Below are 21,213 nucleotides of genomic sequence, written 5' to 3'. Positions count from 1 at the left end.
GGATATATTACCGAAGAACTATGTCAAAGGATACCTCGTAGAGATTTACTGGCATACCTGTAACATTCCTTGACTTCCCTTTCAAAGTCTTATTCTGTTTCTCTTGTTCAATGTAAACATGTATGGATGAGCAAGTATAAAAATCTTACATGATTGTTACCATTCATAAATTAATTTCATCCACGTCTTCATACTAGTCCCTTAGAGGCAGAAAGGTGAGGAAACCAGGCTTTGAGATTGTGTTATACTTAAAACCAGATCTCCTGGCAGTTGGTCCAGTGGCCTTTCATTGTTCTGTCTCCTGAGGACAGTCTGGTCTTTGGTCATGTTGCCCATCTGTGGTTCTGATATCATCTTAAAACATGTCTTAGTATTTTAATCTTTAATAAATTCTTTATGATAAAGGTAAGAAAAAATGGCTTAAAAACAGCTTTACTTACTGTTCCTCCTTTGGACTCAGAAGCAGAGTTTTAAGCTAGAAGATGATTAGAAGTTATTATTAAGGGCACCTGAGCATTAGTGATTCATTAAAAAAAAAAAAGAGAGAAACCTTAAATATTCAATGGCGTGTATGAACAATAGGATTTCTGTCTGCCGTGGATAAGCGACTAAAGAATAGGGGAGTGGTTAAGTGGAGGAAAATGTTGTAATTATAAAAGGAAAGTCTGGAGGATCCCCTCCTGGGAAGTGCACCCTGCAAATGAGCATTATTACTGTATCTTCCCTACTTCTGGCTGTGAAAATGAAAATATCCACCATGCTCAGGGGACAATCAGGAGCACTGGAAAATTCGATCTAAAGTATTTACTGAGTGAGCAGAAAGCAGTCACAGGGTTACACACCCTTGCCTGGGTTGCTAAATCCCCAGTGGAGAAAAAAGCTGGAGGAATTTGGACAACTTTTGAAGGTGCTAAGGGAATTATGGAGCTATGGATAAGATGCAGATGGGAAAAAATGCAAAGGAAGGAAGGAAGGAAGGAACGAACGAACGAACGGGAAAGAAAAAAGACAGCTTGAGCTAGGAAAGTAGTTAGGCAAACCTGGGGTAAAATCTGGTTTATAATAAGAGTAATGAATTAGGGTCCCAACTAAATAACAATTATAATTGCTATTTTTTGAATATATGCAACATTCCTGGCACTGCATTAACACAAGGAAAAATAGAGATAAATAAAACAGTCCCTGCTTTAAAGGAGGGACACGAAGGTTTGTAAAGCATCAAAAATTGCGCAGCACTGGTAGCAACGCAGGGGTTCGCTCATCGTTGTGTGTTGGGATGAGCTTCAGACTGGATTTTGCAGATCGGCTTGCAAATGCTCGGACACGCATCCTTGGATAAGAGACTGAAGATTGTCCAAGTGAACATGCAAGGTTTGCAATGTTAACGAGGTGGTCATGAGATGCAGGCGCCATTCCTGAGCTGCCTAATGTTTTGGGCCAGTCACGGAAGCTTCCTGGTTCACCACCAAAACCGTGCATCTCAGCTGGAGAGTAGGCTGTCCTTACATGAGAATCACTCGACCACCTCCTACAAGTGAAAACAATTATCAAGATGAAATTCTTGACAATTTTACTTTTACTAATGACGTGCTGTTAAGTAGTGGAAAACGATGCTACTGACCATTACCAGAATTGCCTTATGATTTTTAGAAGTAGGTTTGAGCCTTTTTTTTTTTTTAAGGTATTACTTTATTTTTAGCTGGCATGCTCAGTCCGAGTTGGTTTTTATTTTAGAAGTTGGCAGAATCAGGAACTGTGCTGTGTTATTATTAGATACTATTTCTCAGTTGGAATTTTGGTGACATAATATAATGAGTGTTTGCCATGTGTTCCTCCTTTGTGCTTATGTTATCCTCACTTGCCAATATAAATGGTAAAACAACAAAATCAAACTACAGTTTTATTCCAATATCCATTTTGTTATTTGACATAACTTTTCTACAGTTAATATTAGCTCAGATAATGAGGCACAAAGATAAGATTACTTGATGTTTACATAGTACCTTTTCCTCTGAGGATTACAGAGTGGAGTTTTAAAAGGCTTATTAAATTGATACTCCTTTGCAAGTGCAGTGCAATATTATTAATCCTATTTTAAGGATAGGTAAACTGAGGTACTGAAGTTAGAACATTGCATCCAATATTTTGGGTCTTCATCAGTATTTTAGTTGGTTTCTTAAAATAATAAAATTTTTTTCTAAGTTTTTTTTCCATGAATTAAGGGGAAACTATGTTATTTTTCTATGTCTGGTTGTAGGTTTTCCATTTTTTTTTTTTTTTAAATCATGGCAAGATGGTAGGAAGAATGACACGTCAAAAATTCTTAAAGTAAATGGTCACATCATTTTTTATTAAAAGCCATCAAATGTTCGAGTTGGAATGACACAATACATTCATATTGTATGTTGTATCTAAATGTCTCATGAAAGGTCACTCTTGTGGGAAGTACTAATGAATTGCATTCAGGGTGAATTCTGCCTATACCCATTTCGAGGAAATATCACTGTACCTCAGAGATGCCCTCCCACGTTGGTTGTTATGTGACTTGCCACATGAGAGGCTGTAGATAAAGAGACTGCAGGGCGCCTGATGAACAGGAAGTACGAAATGTAGTATTCACGCATTTTCCTAATACAGTCTCAGCTTCTTGTTCCATTCTGAATCTGCTAAGGCCCAGGATTGGAAAACTGAGACAGAGTTCTAGCAGCCCTTGTAGAATCCTGTAGCCAAAGGGAGAGGGATGGAAAAGGCCATTTCTTGGAGTTTCTTTTCCCCTAACTCTGTTTTTCTTTTCTGCAGCTTTGCATAAACATGACCATTTTAACTGCCTCTCTAAGCCATCTCCACCTGGTAAGTTCTTGGCCTGATAAGACATTACAAACCCAATACATATCATCAGAAGACATGAATATATAAATGCCCAATATCTTGAGAAGATAAATGCTGTCCACAAACATGGCACAGTGGGGGTCAGAGAAGAGACATCCATACAATTTCCATGTAGCTTTCAGGTACTCTCATCACACACAACAATGGTTACTATGGGAGGAGAAGATATGTTAACTAGCTTGCCTGTAGGAAAAAGCTTCACTACCTATACCAAATCATCATGCTGGACATCTTGGGTAAATACAATTCTTAATGCAAACCTGGTCATATACAAGAAATCTTTTAAAACTAAGAGATTTTCTGTATCCGGTTGTCCTTATTTGCAGATGCAAATATGTATACATGGTCTGTATCTGCCCATTTGCTTCTTCTGGGAACTGTGGAGATACTAATATTTCAAATGTTTGCTTGGAAAACTCACTGCTTAATTTTTGTTTTACCTAAATGAACTAAGCTTTGCCTAAGTGATTTTTTGGGATCAGCTTTCTAAGATTACTACTGAAATAATAACCCATTTCTGTGTCTAGATGTCGATACAATGTTTACATTCGTTTGTGTCATTTCCTATGTATGATTATCTGGTGTAGACAGAAGGAAAAGCCTGAAAATAACAAATTCAAGATAACAGATTCTAGAAAACAACAGAAAGTCATAATAATGGAAATTCAGCAATATAGATAGAGTCACGTAAAATGGAAGGCTTCCATAGTCAGAGATGCCTAGATATATGTGAATTAATGTGAGATTTGCTGAAGGCAAAGTTGGTAAAGGATATCACCTCATAGAGTATCACTTCAGATGGCAGAGTGTAAAGAGAAATATCATACCTACTGCAAAACCACAGTACGTGTAGAAAGAGCATGCAACTTGCAAGGGTCTCTTCTGGGCTACCGTTCTAGCTTCGAACTCACTGGCTCTGTAATCCAGGAAAGATTCTTGCTGAACCTTGGAAGTATAATTTATCTGAAGTATTATCCTTTATTTTTCCCATATCTAATCTGGGGAAAATAATTTCTACTTATATGAGCGGGACATGGGGGAATAAATAAATGTACTGTATTGTACTGTAATGTACTGTATAAAATGTGTTTTCATTACTACATGATTTTGGATTCAAACATGAGAAGTAGCTACCAAAAGGTGCAAGGCAATTAGAGTTTGCTACCAAATATGGAAAAATGACTTTATTCCAGTACATTTCGTGGATTTGCCTATTTTTTTCACATAGCTAGCAGATTGTTCCACACCTAGTGGCCAGTATTTGCTTCCTCTGGGATGGAAAATGAGTATCCTTCAGATTTGTAGATGTTCATTTTATAGAAGGGGAAAATAGAATTGGCTCCTGACAGCAGGAAACCATCTGGGGGTAAGAAGGGCTCCTATTGGCCTGACCCCATGAAGACCTAGCTGGTCTCTTGAGCAGGGCAATTTGAGAAACTGATACCCCAGTGTGCGACAATATCCATGCATAGAAAGTGAACAGTCTTAAAAAAAAAGAAAGAAAGAAAGAAAGTGAACAGTCTTATCTTGAAACTTTTAACCTAAGTAGATGCAACACTGTATTCCAGTGAATTTCTAGGTTGTTCTGGTCTATGCCAACTGTGGGTAGGAAGGGGCTCATTTGTTTGTGTGTGTGTATGCGTGTGTGCGCGCGCATGCACGTGCGTGGCAGGGGAATCAAGTTCTTATCCCTTAACTGAAAATTCTTATGGCATTTAAAAAAATTTATTTAAGTAATCTCTATACCCAACATGGGGCTCAAACTCATGACCCCCAAGATCAAGAGTTGCACCCTCTTCCAGCTGAGCCGGCCAGTTTCCCCTCTTACGACATTTTTAAATGTTCTCTTCTTACTACAATGATCACATATTGCCTTGAATTGCCTTTCCATCTACATTATGCTGACTTTATATTATGGAGTCAGACAATTCTGTCTCTACTACTTGCCAGCTGAAGGATCTTGAGCAAGTTTCTTAAATTTGTCGAGCCTTTGTCTTTATCTGAGAAACATAAATAATATGCCCAAGTTCAAAATGCTGTCGTAAGAATTAGTTGGGATAATGTATGTAAAATATGGTACATGTTAGTCATTTAATAGTATCAGCTTTAAAAAAAAAAAAACTGTCACATTTCTGTCTCCCCCAGTGCCTCAATCATGCAGATACTCAATAAATGTTTGTTAAATCAAAGAATGGTGGTAACTTCTAATGATTCCCCAGATCTGGACTCACCACATACCATTCAACAAGCTCCAAACCCTTCCTAAAAGGCACAGTCATCTAACACCACTCAAGACAGCAGGTACAGATTTAGAGATTCCATAAATTTCCTAAGATTTGGGACAGTCTCGAGACTGGTCTCATAAAAGAGTAATCCCCACTTTAGGGTTTTGGAGAGCTCATTCTCAAAATTCATGGAAACCAATGGAAGCGAATCTGTCAAAGTCTTTTGCAAAGTAATCAACACGTTTTCTCCAAATTTTTATAGGAAGCATCAAGAGTCAAAGATAGGAGTCACAGTGGTAGAGCTCGCTTTGTGGGATGGGGAATGAAATGTGAAGATTATATGAAGAGCGTGCCTACTCAGCTATGCCCCATTTCTCCACCGACTTCATAAAATACTTCCTTGCCTTTTGGGTTCTATTTTCCCTTCTCCAAACAAAACTCTCATGAAATCTCAGGAAATCCTTCAGTAGAGAGTCGCAATGGTTCTTAGTAAAAATTACAGCAGAAGCCTCATAGGAAGGTATGAAGCCTGCTGTGACCTGACACCATACACGTTAGTTTGATTTTTGGATGGATCATTAAGGTAGTCAGAATGATGAAGAAAAGGAGAACTGTCAGTGTAGGGCATTTGATTCTAAGTAGAATGTTCCAGCATTATGATACAGTAATCAGCCTCACTACCTTTAAAACTTAAAGAAGCCGTTCAAACTTTAAAACTGAAATCTGTATTCTGAATCTCTGGGCTACTGATAAGCAGGCAGTAATTCCAAAGGAGTGATTTCTGTAGTAAAGAAATTTATACCGCACAAAATACAGAAAGACAGGAAAAGGGAGGTCTATGCCTTTGTGACTTGTCTGCCTGTAGTCTTTTTTCCCCCGGTTTTACTGAGCTAGAGTTGACATATAACATCGTATTAATTGACGGTGTACATCATAATGATTTGATATATGTACCCAATGATTATTGTAGATAAAGTATACATTGCAAAATGACTATGGCAATGAGTTTGATTCCTACCCATCATCTCACGTTATATTTTTTCTTGAGAAGAGAATTTTTAAGTCCTACTCTTCTAGCAACTTAGAAATATACTAAAGAGCATCATTAACTATAGTCACGATGCTGTACTTTATAGTTCCAGAATTTGTTTATAAGGGGAAGTTTGTGCTTTCTGACTACCTCCACCCATTTCCCTTTCTCCCAAACCCCCATCTCTGGCAACCACCAATTTACCCTCTGTTTCTTCGAATTTGGTTTTCTTAGATTTCACATTTAAGTAAGATAATACAATATTTGTCTTCCTCAGACTTATCTCACTTAGCATAATTCCCTCAAGGCCCACCCATGTTGTCCCAAGTAGCAGCATTTTCAGCATTTTCTTCTATTTTATAGCTGAATAATATTCATATATATGAATATGTGATATATACATGATATATATGCATATCTATCTATCTATATATCTGTTTTCTTACTTACTTACCCATCAGTGGAAACTTATTTCCATGTCTTGACTTTTGTAAATAATGTTGAAGTGAACATGGTAATGCAGATCTCTCTTTGAGAGAGTGACTTCATTTCCTTTGGATGTATTCCTGGAAGAGGAATTGGTGGATCATATGGTATTTCTATTTTTAGTTTTTTGAGGAAATTCCATACTGGTTTTCATAGTGACTGTACCAATTTACATTCCACTAACAGTTCACAATTGTTCTCTTTTCTCCACATCCTTGCCAATACTTATTATCACTTACCTTTTTGATAATAACCATTCTAACGGGTGTGAAGTGATATCTCACTGGTTTTGATTTGTATTCCCCTGATGATTAGTGATGTTGAGCTCCTTTTCATGTATCTGTTGGGTATTAGGATGTCTTCTTTGGAAAAAAATGTCTATTCAGATACTCATCCCATGTTTTGTTTTGTTTTCAACCCGTGTTTTAATAGAATTTTTTTTTTACTACTGAGTTGTATAAGTTCTTTATATATTTTGAATATTAACTCCCTACACATTATCAGATACATGATTTGCAAATATTTGCCTTTCATTTGGTAGGTTGCCTTTTCATTTTGTTGATAGCTTCCTTTGCTGGGCAGAAGCTTTTTAGATTGATATAGCCCCACTCATTTATTTTTGCTTTTGGGATCAAATCTAAAAAGTCATTGCCAAGGAGCTTGCCACCTATGTTTTCTTATAGGAATTTTATGGTCTTCAATTTTATTTTACTCTTACAGGAATTTCAAAACTCTGGGGTTGAGAAGTCAATATTACTGAAGGAGGAGTGATTTGTTACATATCTTGGCTCTTCATTGAATCAGGATATTTAAATACAGTGTCCCTTGAATGAGAACATCATGTTATTTTTTTTCATGAGCCGTCATATGACCACGCCCCTCCACACCAGGCCACAGTGCTCTGAGAAACAGATCATGAAACGTATACGTAGAGGACGGTGGTGAGTCCAAACCTGGACAGAAATACACTCAAGTGACTAAAGCAAGAGTATATAGTGGCAAAGGATAAGAACCTGAGCCATGAGAATACCATTGAGAAATTGAACACTTTATGCAAACTTGAACTTCCTACCTGCTAGGATGAAGGGATTGTTCTAAAGGACAGAAAATTGGCTTTCTTTTTTGATTCTGCATGTACAAAGATGCTCCCTGAAGAGTTTGTTTACTCTTTTCCCTTTATTCCTCAAACTGCAGATGAAGATGATTTTTTCCTCAGATATATAATTCTGAATTAACCCCAGCTGTCCTCACCCCAAATTGGTTCCTGCTTTTCCCTATATATCTAAACCGCCCCGCCATCTATCCCACCGTGTAGAATGACATACTAAAGACGAGTTTGTACTAAATGTGGAAAGCATGATCCTAAAGATTGTAGGTAATTATATTTGGTTGTATTGTTACCAGAGCACATCCTCCTTTTGTGCTACAGTTAGATGCTGGAGGGGGGAATGTGCCTCACCCAGAGGAGAGGAGCTGATGTGTACAGCTCTAGCTGCCCACCACAAATCAGATCCTGAACCTGAGCAGCAGGAATATTCTGGTTGGACACAAACTGGGTAGGAAACATTGATCAAAATGACAAAGTGGCCAGTATGTCTAAGTGGTTGAAATGAGTATTTCTAGTCTATCTTAAGTACATTTTCATACCTCACAATTGTTATCTAATTAATTGTGTGTTCCCAAGTGGTTGGATTTCAGGTCAGAAGGAGAAGTAGTTTTACCAGAGTGGAGGAGGCTAAATAAACATTGAAGTGAAGAGCTAAATAAACATCTCCCTTTCAAAACTTCCAGAATAACAGATCACTAGCTATCTGTTATATATATGTGTGTGTGTGTGTGTGTATGTATGTATGTGTAATCACTTACCCTCTAGTCCCAATCCTGGGCTAAAAAAAAAATCTTTTTTAGAGAAAGGAAAAGAAAATTGAAAGAAAAACTCTCTTGAATTCCAGTAAGAATTTGATTTATGATGAAGCAGAAAAACAGTCTTATATTTTTCTTTGAATTTGATAGGATTGTTATGAAACCAGTGTTTAGTAAAGGCAAAAATTGCCCTACTTACATTTTGCATATTTGTTCATTGTCTTTAGATGTAAACTAAAGTAAAAGTTTTGAGGGGATTTGAGCACTGGATATTCTGTTGTGTATATCACATTGATGGAAGCTTTTTTAGAATTACTTGTCTTAGCAATTTGAAAGTTTAAGTACCTATTTTCAAAAGTAGGATGATATCTCCTACTTAATAACACCCTGATCACTGACCACTTTAATTTTCTTTTGATACCCAAAGAGGCTCTTTGTAAAAAAGCATCCAAGAAAAAACAAAATGTTGTACAGGAGAAAAAAAGAAACATATGCTGAATATTTTTACAAAAATAATAGGCATGTCTCTGTTAAAAGATTCATTATAATAAAATAGCTTTTTCCCCCCTTCAGCTATTGAGACATTAGCAGTTTGGGACTCCTGAATTATATTATGTTTGATAACTTCCTATTGCATTAGTGAATTTCCATTTGGTTATACAAATTTCCTGATAAAGCCCCATTATTCCTATGGCTATGAGGCAAAGTATAATCTGATTATGTAGCTACTTTTATTATAACTGTAGCTAACGTGATAATATACACCATATTATTACAGAAATGCTCTGTGGTGTTTTCTCTTTTGAAAAAGGGCAGACAGCCTCAGAGAAAGAATAACAGGAGAGACAGGAAAGGTTTGAACAGGTCAACAAAGCATTCCTTTATAAAGTGTGTTGGCCCCACAGTTATATAATGCATTTTATTCCCCTGAGAAAGTTACAGAAACAGGGATTATTCTTTTCCTCACCAATCAGGAAGACACATCCTGTGTCTGAAATTAGAAAACACCTCTCCCCAATGTCTAAGAGAATACCTGTCATGAACAATGAAGGGATAGACAACAAAGATTAGCACATTGGACCAGACTTGTTATCTCATTTAGATTGAGTTCACCACTAGCCATTCAATTCTAATACATTTGTTGAGTACCTACTAAGTATATAACAGACAATGGATACAATGGAGAAAATGCCATCATCCCTATCATTAAGCAGTTTATGTCTTTTAATAATTGCAACACAACATGGTGGAGATGTGTAAATTCATAATTATAATTCAATATAACCAGTGCTATAAAAGAGATATTGACACGATATCTTGAAGGTTGAATAGGAGTTCCAGGGAGATGAGACAGTCAGGAGTGTGTTGAGCAGGAAGCAGGAAGTGATGGCTGGCAGGTGTATGTGCAAAGGCATTTGGGGGTGGGAAGGGTAATAGGTTAAGGCCAGATGTGAAGGTCTGAAAAATATCCTGGACTTTATTCTATGGGTTCGGTTGAAAAAGTGATCCCAAAGATGGGGGAGGTGGTCCACAAAGGAAGAGCAATAATAATTCAAATTTGTATTTTAGAGAGATGCCCCTATGAAGAGGTTAGATGGGAGCAATGAACATGTGGAAAAAGGAAAACCAGAGGGGAAGTTTGTGAATCTGAACTAAGGTTTACACCAACTTTGAGGGATGGACAGATTTGCTACATGTCTGAGCTAAAATCAGTTGAGTGTTTGAGGGAAAAATGGGATTCCAGGGGCCTGAATGACTACATAATTGGTTGGCCCCACTAACTGATAAAGGAAAAGCTTGGGCATCCTTTGGCTGTATTACCTTTGAGATCACTTCCACAATATCCAGGGGGACTTGCCCAGGAGGGCCTAGATATATGCACTTGGAGCTCAGGAGAGCTTCCAAACTTCTGAGTTATCAGCAGATCTGTGGCAGCTGAAGTTGGGGAATGGAAGGAATCACTGAAGGAAGAAAAGGAGCAGGAAGACAAGACAGCTGAGGATGAAGCTGTGGACACTAATCTAGAGGCACAAGGAGAAGAACTAGGGAGGGAGACTAAGATGTGGTCAAAGCAGGAGGAAGAGAGAAAAGAAAAAAGTTCAAGTGGTACTTTGGGGGAGAGAGTTTCCAGGTGGAAGGATACAACTGTGTCAGAGACCCATAGGAAATTAAGAAAAGTAAAGATGGTAAGTCTTCAAGATGAACATTTGAGAGGATCCAGAGACAGTGGATTGATAGAAAGAAGAGTGGTAAAAAGTACAGTTGGGGAAAGTAAAGTTTATAAGTAGACCCGAGCCAGTATGAATGTTGATAAGGAGAAACAGGTGCAGAGAGTGTGTAATGTAGGGACTGGCCTTGGACTTGGAGAAGGATAGGTACAATGTGGAAAGGAGGTACGTGATGGGGTTCACCTATGGAACGTATCTTTCCTTTCTATGAGATCAGGCTATTCATTTAAAAATCTACCTGTAGGCGACTGGGTGGCTCAGTGGGTTAAAGCCTCTGGCTTCAGCTTAGGTCATGATCTCAGGGTCCTGGGATTGAGTCCCCCATCGAGCTCTCTGCTCAGCAGGGAGCCTGCTTCCCTCTCTCTCTCTCTGCCTGCCTCTCTATCTACTTGTGATCTCTGTCTGTCAAATAAACAAATAAAATCTTTAAAAAAGAGAAAATCTACTTGTGGGGCCCCTGGGTGGCTCAGAGGGTTAAAGCCTCTGCCTTCGGCTCAGGTCATGATTGCAGAGTCCTGGGATCGAGCCCCACGTCAGGCTCTCTGCTTGGCGGGGAGCCTGCTTCCTCCTCTCTCTCTCTCTGCCTGCCTCTCTGCCTACTTGTGATCTCTCTCTGTCGAAAAAATAAATAAAATATTAAAAAAAAATCTACTTGTATGTGAAAGTTTGCCTCTTTGTGGCCACAAACTTATCACCCGAGACTAATCATCCTATGAATGAGTATCACTGTTCATCACAACTTCTAGGTGAAGACAATGGCAAGATTAGCACAAACCCACCAGTAATGTTATAACAACAACAAAACCCAAAACTAAAGTCCTTTAATAGATACTGTATAAAAAAATAACTCATTAAAAATAAGTTAGCAGTATTGTATCATCTTAGGGTCCAAAAGATAAAAACTGGGTGATAAAAGTTGAATTAGCAGATAACCTCATTACTTGAAGTCTTAATCTACACAACCTTTAGCAAAAAGAGACAAATCATAAATAAACATGTTCCTACGAAGTTCATGAAAATGTACCTTATAAAATTTCCTTCTCTACATTCCTTTTTTCTACATGTAAGTCCTAGATATATGTCACAAGATGTTACTGAACATACCATAATATTAAACACACCCTGAAGCACTGAAAAATACTGAATCATTAAGAAAAAGATCAAATTGTGTTTAATTTCCTATACAGTAAGGAAAAAAGGGGTAGGCATGGAAAGAAGATTTTCAGCTGAGCTGGAATACAAAGTATTTGTTTTCTTGACCTCAAGTTTAGCAGAAAATAAAATTTACCAGAACCTCTCATTTCTACCCTCCTCTGAGCACTCCAGTTAATTTAAATTTTGCACATGTGATTACCCAGAGGTGTTTTTTATTCTACCTTAGAAGAGTTGTCCATGGTCACTGGTATGAAATGTAGGTGCAGACAAGCTTTCACCGCTGAACATGAATCTTTTCATCTCTTCCAATTCACAGATAGTTACTGAAGCTATTCCAGTGGAGACATTCAGTCGTTCTATGCCAGTGGCACAAAAGATCATTTTCACGTGACGGGGCTTTTTTCCAGAAAATCCAAAGGCTTATTTCCAGAAAATCCAAAGGCAAATCCCGCCATGATGGTGCCACTGCTTTTGCTCAGAGCTGTAAGATTGGCCAAAAAATTAAATTTTTTTTTTAAGATTTTATTTATTTATTTGACAGAGATCACAGGTAGGCAGAGAGGCAGGCGCAGAGAGAGGAGGAAGCAGGCTCCCCGCCGAGCAGAGAGCCCGATGTGGGGGTCGATCCCAGGACCCTGGGATCATGACCTGAGCCGAAGGCAGGGCTTAACCCACTGAGCCACCCAGGCGCCCCCCAAAATTCAAATTTTTATTGGAGTTCAGACCTTGGATGCATAGTGTTAAATATTTTGGAGAAGAAATACTTGACTTACAAATGGGTATTATTTTATTAATCTGGATATTAGTTTTCATTTGTATTAGTTGGCAAATGTGGGTATTTTGCCCTATTGGAGAGTGATTTCCAGGTTAAAAAAAAAACTATAATTGTGAGACCATATGATATATTGAAAAGACTACAAACTTTGGCTCCAAGTACCTGTGTATATGCATAGCTAAATCTCTTGAAATTTCATTTTCCTAATTTGTAAAACTGGTGTAATATGTATCTGTATTATTCCATGGATCACTATTAATATATGTAAAATACCAGCCATATAACACACAATAGTCAATAAATTGTAGGTATTATTTATATATGTTAGCTCTTAATGGGCCTCTAATAATCACAAAAATGTCCTGTTTTACAAGAGGAAAAATACTTCAGGTCAAATATATTAGGGTTTGGATATGTTTTTCTCTGCAGAAATGAGATTTTACAAGTTATCTTTCATGGACTGTGTTTCTGGTTCCAGTTTCCCATCTGTTGTGTGGCATTGACAAGTCCTTTACCTGTCTGGACCTCAAAGTTCTCACCTATAATGTCTAAGTTCTGTGCCCTTTCCGATTTAGAATGCTATGTTTTTATACTCTGTATTTAGCCTACATTTTCCAATTTGGGGCTGTCTTTGATCATTTCTTTCAGTGATCAAAATATCTCCCATTTTTAATTTTCTTTCTCTCTCTCTCTGTCTCTCTCTCTCTGTCTCTCTCCAGCCAGAAGCATCCCATTTCTCCTAACAACCTTTCTTGAGAGGGTTGTCTCTACCTCATCTCTTTATATTCTGACTCTTTCCAATTGAACTTCTTCCACCCATTTCTCTGAATCCACCTTTCTCAAGGCTGGCAGTGATCTCCACCTTGCCAAACCTTTTGGCCAATTCTCCATCTTCACGTTACTCATATGACATAGTTAACTGTTCTCTCCTATTGGACACCATTATTTCTCTAATCTTCCATGTGCCATACTTGCATGATATCTTCTCTTGCTCCTTGGACACTATCCCCTGATGGCTTTCCTTCTCCTCTCAGTCTCTAAAGTAATGTGTCTAATAGAACTATAACAGGAGCCGTGTAGATGATTTCAGATTTCCTAGTATTTAATTTTCCCAGTGAAAAAAGGTAAAAGAAATAGGTGAAATCAATTTTAAGAATAGATTTTTATTAACCCAGTGTATCCAAAATATTATTTCAGTAAGAAGCCAATATAAATAATTAATGAGATACTTGACATTCTTCACAATTTGGTGAGGGTTTTATACTTAATTTGGACTAGGCTGGAAAGCCACATGTGGCTACCATAGTGGACAGGGCAGCACCACGTGGTGGGGAGTCCCAGAGCTCAGTACTGGAGGCTTTTCTATTCTCTGTGTACAGTCTTTCTAGGCGACAGAGGGGAGCATATATTATCTATATTCTGACTCAGTCATTCAGTAAGTATCTGTTGGGTACCTAGTACGTGCCAAGCCACTGGTTATTTGTGCTAGGGGACACAATAGTGAAGAAAGTTGTTATAAAGCCCCACCCTCATAGAGCCCGCTTTCTAGTAAGGGAGCACGGAGAATAGACAAGACAGCTGAGTTCATTTCATTGCGGGATAAAAAGTGAAAGGGCTGGGGCACAGCCAGATGAGTGCAGAAACGTGGGAGGGAAGCAGTTGGAGAAGTGAGGAAGGGGTCAGATGAGGCAGAGGGTTTGGTGTGCTGGTCAAAGGATGTTGGCTTTTACTGTGTTGAGATGGGGGGGGGGGCACTAAAAGAATTTAAACAAAGGAAAACACTAGAGGACTCCAGTTGTGAAGATGGTTTCGGCGGCTGTTTTGAGAAAATAGGATAGGAGATCGGGGAGAGCAATGTGACCCCGCTGAAGATGACAAGAGGCTTCGATCTGTTGCAAAAGCAAGTGACGAGAAGGTGTCCGAGTGTGAGAGATGTTCAGGTCACATACACAGATTTGTGGGAATCATCCACACATTCCTACACTTTTCCAATAGGGCTGAGCAGCCGCGTGCCCCCTAGAGCTATTTAAATTTAAATTAATTAAAATAAAACAAGACGTCAGGGCCCCAGTCGCACTAGCTTAGCCTTATTTCAAGCGCTCGATATGCCCATGTGCTGAGCGGCCACTGCTTTGGACAGTGTCCCTCTAGAGCATTTCCAGAGTCGCAGAAAGGTCTGTTGGGCGGCATTGGTTCGTGGAGAGTTCTGTCCTCCTGGCTGTCAAATCAACTGCCTGCTAGATACCTCCACAGAATAATTAGATCACCATTTTATTAATGCACCCCGAATAGGTGTTGTATTCAAAACCCGGTGAGTATTCTTGAGTCCAGTGTTCAGCAACCTGACTTCGCATTCCCCAGCCTTGTTTTGATGTCATTTCTGTCCTCCCGGTGAATGGAATCTCCCTCTATACTTCTTTCTCCACTTTGAGGTCATTCCTCATTCCTATCGTTCTCTCCCTACCCACCCCTGTCTCTTCCAACCCCCTGACAGGTTGACCTGCTTCCCCTCCAAGACCTCTCCTGACTATGACCACCGGTTAGCGTCTTTACCATCCCATCATTCTTTGCAGGACAATTGAAATATCTGCAAAATTAGTTTTTCAAGTCTTTTTTTTTTTTTAAAGATTTCATTTTTATTTATTTGACAGACAGAAATCACAAGTAGGCAGAGAGGCAGGCAGAGAGGGGGGGGGGGGAAGCAGGCTCCCTGCCGAGCAGAGAGCCCAATGCGGGGCTCGATCCCAAGACCCTGAGATCATGACCTGAGCCGAAGGCAGAGGCTTTATCCCACTGAGCCACCCAGGCACCCCGAGTTTCTCAAGTCTTACTGTACATTAGAATCGCGTGGGAGTTTGAAACCAGAACAGAGCAAGGAAACAAAAATGCCTGGGCTGTACTCCGTGCACGGAGGTGGGGCTTGGCTCTGTAGAAGCTTTGCAGGTGCAGCTCGGGCTGCGGACCACGTTCATCCTTTCCTCCCCCACCACTTCCATTGTTCACTGTGGCACAGAGGAGCCAGAGTGACCTTTCTAAATAACACAGCAGATCGTGTCATTCCCTCGCTTGATACTTTCTCATGGTCTTTTACTGCTCGGAGAATTTGAAGCTCCTGACCCCACGAGATCTGGCCTGGTTTGTTTCTCCTGCCTGCTTTTGCCAGGCGGACCCCCTTCCTTGTCACTTGCTCTGAGAGGCGCTCTGTCCATTTCATGGTAACCAGCCCTTTGCTCCTCCCCCAGGACCTACCCCAATCACTCTCCTTTCCAGTACCCTGGCTTATTTTCTTGGTGGAATGAACTGCTATCTGCCGTGGTCATACTTATAACTTCCCTGATCTGTTGTTTAGCTCCCTAACTAGAACTTAAGCTCCATGAGAGCAAGGAACTTTGCTGTCATTTATCTGTTTATCTCTGGCAGCTCGAACAGAACTAGGCAATGAATGAATATTTTTGAATGCCCCCTTCATTGGCTTCATATTTTAAAGATCCGTTTTAGAGGCTTTGGAGAAAAGACGATGACAGCTCGGATGATGATGATGATGATGGTGCACCTAGGAATGGCTCTGATTTATAGAGAGTTTACTTTGTGCCAGGCTAGGATGGTTCAGTCCTGACAATAGCCTTCTGAGATGGGGCTAGTGCACCCATTTTACAGATGAGAACACTGGGATTTTGGAAAAGCTGAGTGACCTGATTAGGACCACCAAGGTAGTAAGCCTGAGAAGCCGGAACTAGAACCAGGGCCTGTCTGAGGCCAAGGTCTTGACTCTTGAAACAAACAAAGAAACAAAGAAACAACCTTGCAGCCATTGAATAAATACTTATGAAATAAACAGAACACATGGTAGAGGGTACATATTGGAAAGTCGTCACACACTGGTATTTAGTCCGTGAGCAGGAAAAACCAAACCTTTCCGGTTCCATCCTGATCCCCGTTGGGTCCCTGCTGCCTCCTTTTTGCAGGGTGGGGGACTCCCCGGCTGTCCCGCATTCCTGTTTTTGCCAGTTGTAGCCTGAAGAATTCCATCTCCTAGCAGCTACCCCGGTTACGTGCAGCCTCAATGATCTTCTTTTGAGAGAGGGAAAAATCCCCTAACTTTGTAACACAGCCCAGCGATGCATGAGAAGCCTTTGTCAAACGCCAGGCAGGGGGAAAAGGAAAATAAAAATACCGTTCCCCTCTGGAATGTCTCCTAGGACTAGCGAAAAATGCTAATTCTCACAACGGTAAAATCATTTAAAAATCAAAGCACCTTTGAATTATATTAGAAATGAGATTAAAATGAGAAGTGTTGAAAGAAAATAATTACGTTCTTCGACTCTCACAGCATCTTATCCCCTCCAGCTCTGTTCTCCTGGTTTATGAGGCCCCAGATATTTCTCCCAGGACTGATTTCCCCGCGAGTCACTGTAGACGTGCTATGTGCTCAGGTTGCCTGAGAGGTAGAGGGATGCCTGGCTTTTCTTTATTCCCCCCAGAATCGGGTGATGGGAAGTCGGAGCCTTCCTTCCTCTCTTTAAACAACCCCCATGGTGCAGTGTTTTTAGTTTTAATTACTCCGAGATGAATGTGCATCCGTGCGCTTACAACATCAGCCTCGGCTGGACGGGCTGCATCGCGGTGCTGCGCGATGCGCGAGTCCAAAGCGGGCCGGAGCGCTCAGCCCAGGTGAATGAATACTCAGCTCTGCGCCCCGCCGCGTGGACGCCCCTCCGCGCGGGAGGACCCGGCCCGCGTGGCCCGTAGGAGGTGGGCCTTGGGAAGGCGCTCTGGGAAAAGGAAGCGCAGCCCGCGGCGCGCTGTCTGTCACCGGGCCCGCCCGGCTCCCACGTCCCCGGCCCATTCAGGCCGCGGAGAGAGCGCCGCCTCGCTCTGCCCCCAGATTACGGCCCCGGCGGCGCCCCTGCCAGGGAGCGGGGGTGGGGGCTGCGCGCCCAGCCTGCGGCCCAGATGGCGGGCCAGCCCCGCGCGGGGACACTTTCTCAGGCTTTCAAAAAGAGCACTTTCTTTCCTGCCTAATATTTAGCTCCTTCAAATGCAAATGGAGAGGTTTCGCTCCAAGGTTAGCATAACAATTATGGGAAAGCTTTAAATCTGATGCGTTTGTTTACACGATGAAAGGCGGGCGAGATCCGAGAGCTGGAGGCCCCGGCTTCTCAGCAACTATTTTCTCACTAGTGAGCTGCAAGTCAATTTGAGATCACAAAGAAAACCAATTTATGTGACGGCGTAGGCTAATTTTGGAGGGAGTTCTACATTGTTATCAATGTGCGGTTTCCCCCCGCTTTCTTTCTCTCTTTTTCTCTTTCTTTTCTTTTCTTTTCTTTTCTTTCTTTCTTTTTTTTTTTTTAAGTGACCGCTGCTGAAATTGTGATTCCCCCCCCACCCCTTTTCAACGTGAAGTGTGGGTGAGGTAATTGGTGTTGGTGATGGGTAGGAAGGTCTTCATGACGCGCAGGATGGGAACGGAGATGGGGTTGGTACAGGTAGTGGATTTTCCGGGGACGTGTGCAAGGTGTTGGTCTGACATGCATAAAAATATCCTTTAGCTTGCTTTAGTTTAGAAGTTCATTTTCTTAAAAAAAAGAAAGAAAGAAAGAAAGAAAGAGAAAAAAAGAAGAAGAGGAAGGAAGGAAGAAAAGTTCATTTTCTTCTCCATTCGGCTCAGATTTTTTGTTTTGTTTTGTTTGTAATTAATTTATTTATTTATTGGCATTTCGAAAAGAGTTGTGTGGTGTTAAGTACCATTGATGGGTATCAGACCACAACTTAAGGGGGATGACATTCTCTCACTTTTAATCCATCAATTTCCAGACATTGACTGTGAGGCCTGCGTGGGTCGCGTTGGAGGTCACCCAGATCTGCTGGTAGGAAGGCTTGCTGATGAGCAAGAAAGAAATCTCAGGCTTCTCTCCCCACCACCCCTCAATGTCTTTTTCACTCTTAGATGTTCCGGGAGACTTTTTTCCAGACTTTCCTCCTGGGGCCATCCCCCACCTGTCACACACGGAAGTGAGAACTCTTACATGGGCTGCTGTGAGGTCTCAGCCTGTTAGGGTCCTCCTCACCGAGACCCAGGAGAGAAGGGAGACCCTGGAGACCTCATTAAATCTATCAGCATCGCTGACAATGTATTGGCAAATGCTTTGTGACACCCTGCAAACTGCAATGCCTCTAACACAAGAAGCTCACGAGTGCCTGGTACCTAACAGTTTTATATCATTTGGGGGCAATTCATTGGCAAACATAAATATGCCATTTTTTTGTTCAGATTAAGCTACAAAACCTTTTTTTAATTTTTCTGAAGTATTTCTACAGGTGAGCTGAAATGCCTGCTCGAACAGTGGGCCTCCGGCAAGCCTGTATGTGCTTTTATCTGACAGGTACAAAGCAGTGGTTTGCAACCCAAGAATGGTCCTCGAACCACCTGAGGGTCTTTTAAAGATTTTATTTATTTATTTGATAGACAGATTACAGGTAGGTAGAGAGGCAGGCAGAGAGAGAGAGGAGAAAGCAGGCTCCCCGCTAAGCAGAGAGCCTGCTGTGGGGCTCCAATCCCAGGACCCTGGGATCATGACCTGAGCAGAGAGCAGAGGCTTTACTCACTGAGCCACCCAGGCACCCCCTGAGGGTCTTTTTAAAACACAGTTGGTGGAACCTCCCCTCCAGAGTCTCCCAACCAGCAAGTCTGATGTGGAGCCCGAGAATTTCCATTTCTCCCAAGTTGCCAGGTGATGCTGGACGTGGAGAACCATCAGCCTAAGAATCATAGAAGTGTATACTTTTGAGGCAACCCAATATGATAAAAGTGTTTCCTTTTTGCAAGAACAGCCTAGGGAAAACTGACTGATGAGCCATCTGCACTAGAAATTAAGTGAGATTGAAGAACTGTTCTTAAGTTTAAATACTTCTCTAATATAGGTTTTTAAAGATTGTTGGCTTGACCTGTTTAGTAACTCGAAGTGAGTAGCGTCTTCCTGAGTAAAAAATGAGCATTAGAAAAACACTATTTGGGCCTGCTGGCCAGACGAATGGGTTCTCAAGGGATGGTGGTATATTAATGAAATAGATTTGTTTTCTGATATTGAGACCCTGGAGGTCCACTGCACAGAACCTGGCCCTTGGCCATCTTAGCAATCATGCCTTTTTTGTTAGTTATCCTATATTTTGGTTTCCTCTTCTCTTTTCCTGAAATCCTCCCCAGGCTCCTTCTCCTTTGTTGTTAAGACGCATCTTCAAACCCAACTTCTGAATAAGTCTTCAAGACAGAAAGGTAGAGATTTTTATGAAAACTTAACCATTAAGAAAAAAAAAAAACAAACCTTGAAACTCCCTTATTCATCTAAGCATCTGATGTAATTAAACGTACTTACAGGATTCTGTGTAGGGTCTGTATTTGACCTTAGTGTCTTTAATATATACATTTTCTTGTCTGGCTTTACACTGCATATCCAATGAGGGAAAGAGATTTTAATTCTGGCTTTTCATAGTAACTAGTATAGGGTTGCACAAAAATAGATGCATAAAAACTAATTATTTTGATGTTGGTGATGATGCTGTCTCATTAAGTGACTTGACATTTAGTAAGATTCTCTTCACCTGCTACTAAAAATATATGGATGAAAATATACCTTCTGTGGAAAGTCATATTGTGTTAGTCACTTGACCATGGACACATGCTATGCTAATTGTGAGATAAATAGTAAACTTAAATTAAAGGAGGGATTTTTTCCCCCTCAAATCACATTTTTATATGCATTAAGGAAATAGGTAGCCCAAGAAACCATATGTAAATCATTTTGTAAAATAGATGAACACCTAAAATTGATCTGTAGTTGAACAGGCATCTTACTTAAAATGTGGGGAACACTATTCTAGGAGACCAGAGTGCTTTACCAGCAGCTAATTTTGTGATGTTGTGTGTTCAGGATGGAGGATGATGTTGTTGGTTATGCTTTGTTGGCCAAGTCATGTTCCCCTCCTTTCCATGACAAGCATGAGGGATGGCTGGTCCTGGTGATTCTTTCTGGATTACAGGTATGTTTACTTAAACCGCATAATACGAGAGGGTCAGGGCTGATTTAAACAGGTGACTCTATTATGATAATCTTGTCAACGCCTTTTAAAATTATTGTTGTCTCCCCCACATATGTTACAATCTCCTTGGATTTCCAGAAAACATGATGTTGATTGTTTTTCATTGTAAAGGAGCCAATTTCTTTGAGCAACTGCTGTTTCTACCTGAGCATTCAAGTCATTGAGCAGACACTTCATTTAGGGACAGAGCAGAATTTCTTTACCCTTGTCGTTATCCTATGTTACAGCTGACTGCTTTAGTGCCAATAAAATGCTAAGGGCTCTGGTTTTTACTGGGCAAAGCACTGAGTGGCAAAGTCATTCCTATTAAATATTAACATCATTTACTAAGAATATAATTAGAAAGAAAATAAACTGGCATATAAAATTTGTATTTTAATCATCCTGTGCTCTTGGTTCAGGTGTTGAAAAATTGTTTTCTTGGTCCTAAATATAGAGTTAGGATTTTAAAAGGCTTAAAAT

This window comes from Mustela putorius, unplaced genomic scaffold (genome assembly GCF_011764305.1).
Source record: "Mustela putorius furo isolate JIRA1106 unplaced genomic scaffold, ASM1176430v1.1 tig00000831_pilon_pilon_pilon, whole genome shotgun sequence".
NCBI lineage: Eukaryota > Metazoa > Chordata > Mammalia > Carnivora > Mustelidae > Mustela > Mustela putorius.
The sequence above is the reverse complement of the archived record's forward strand: the minus strand, read 5'-3'. Positions refer to the sequence as shown.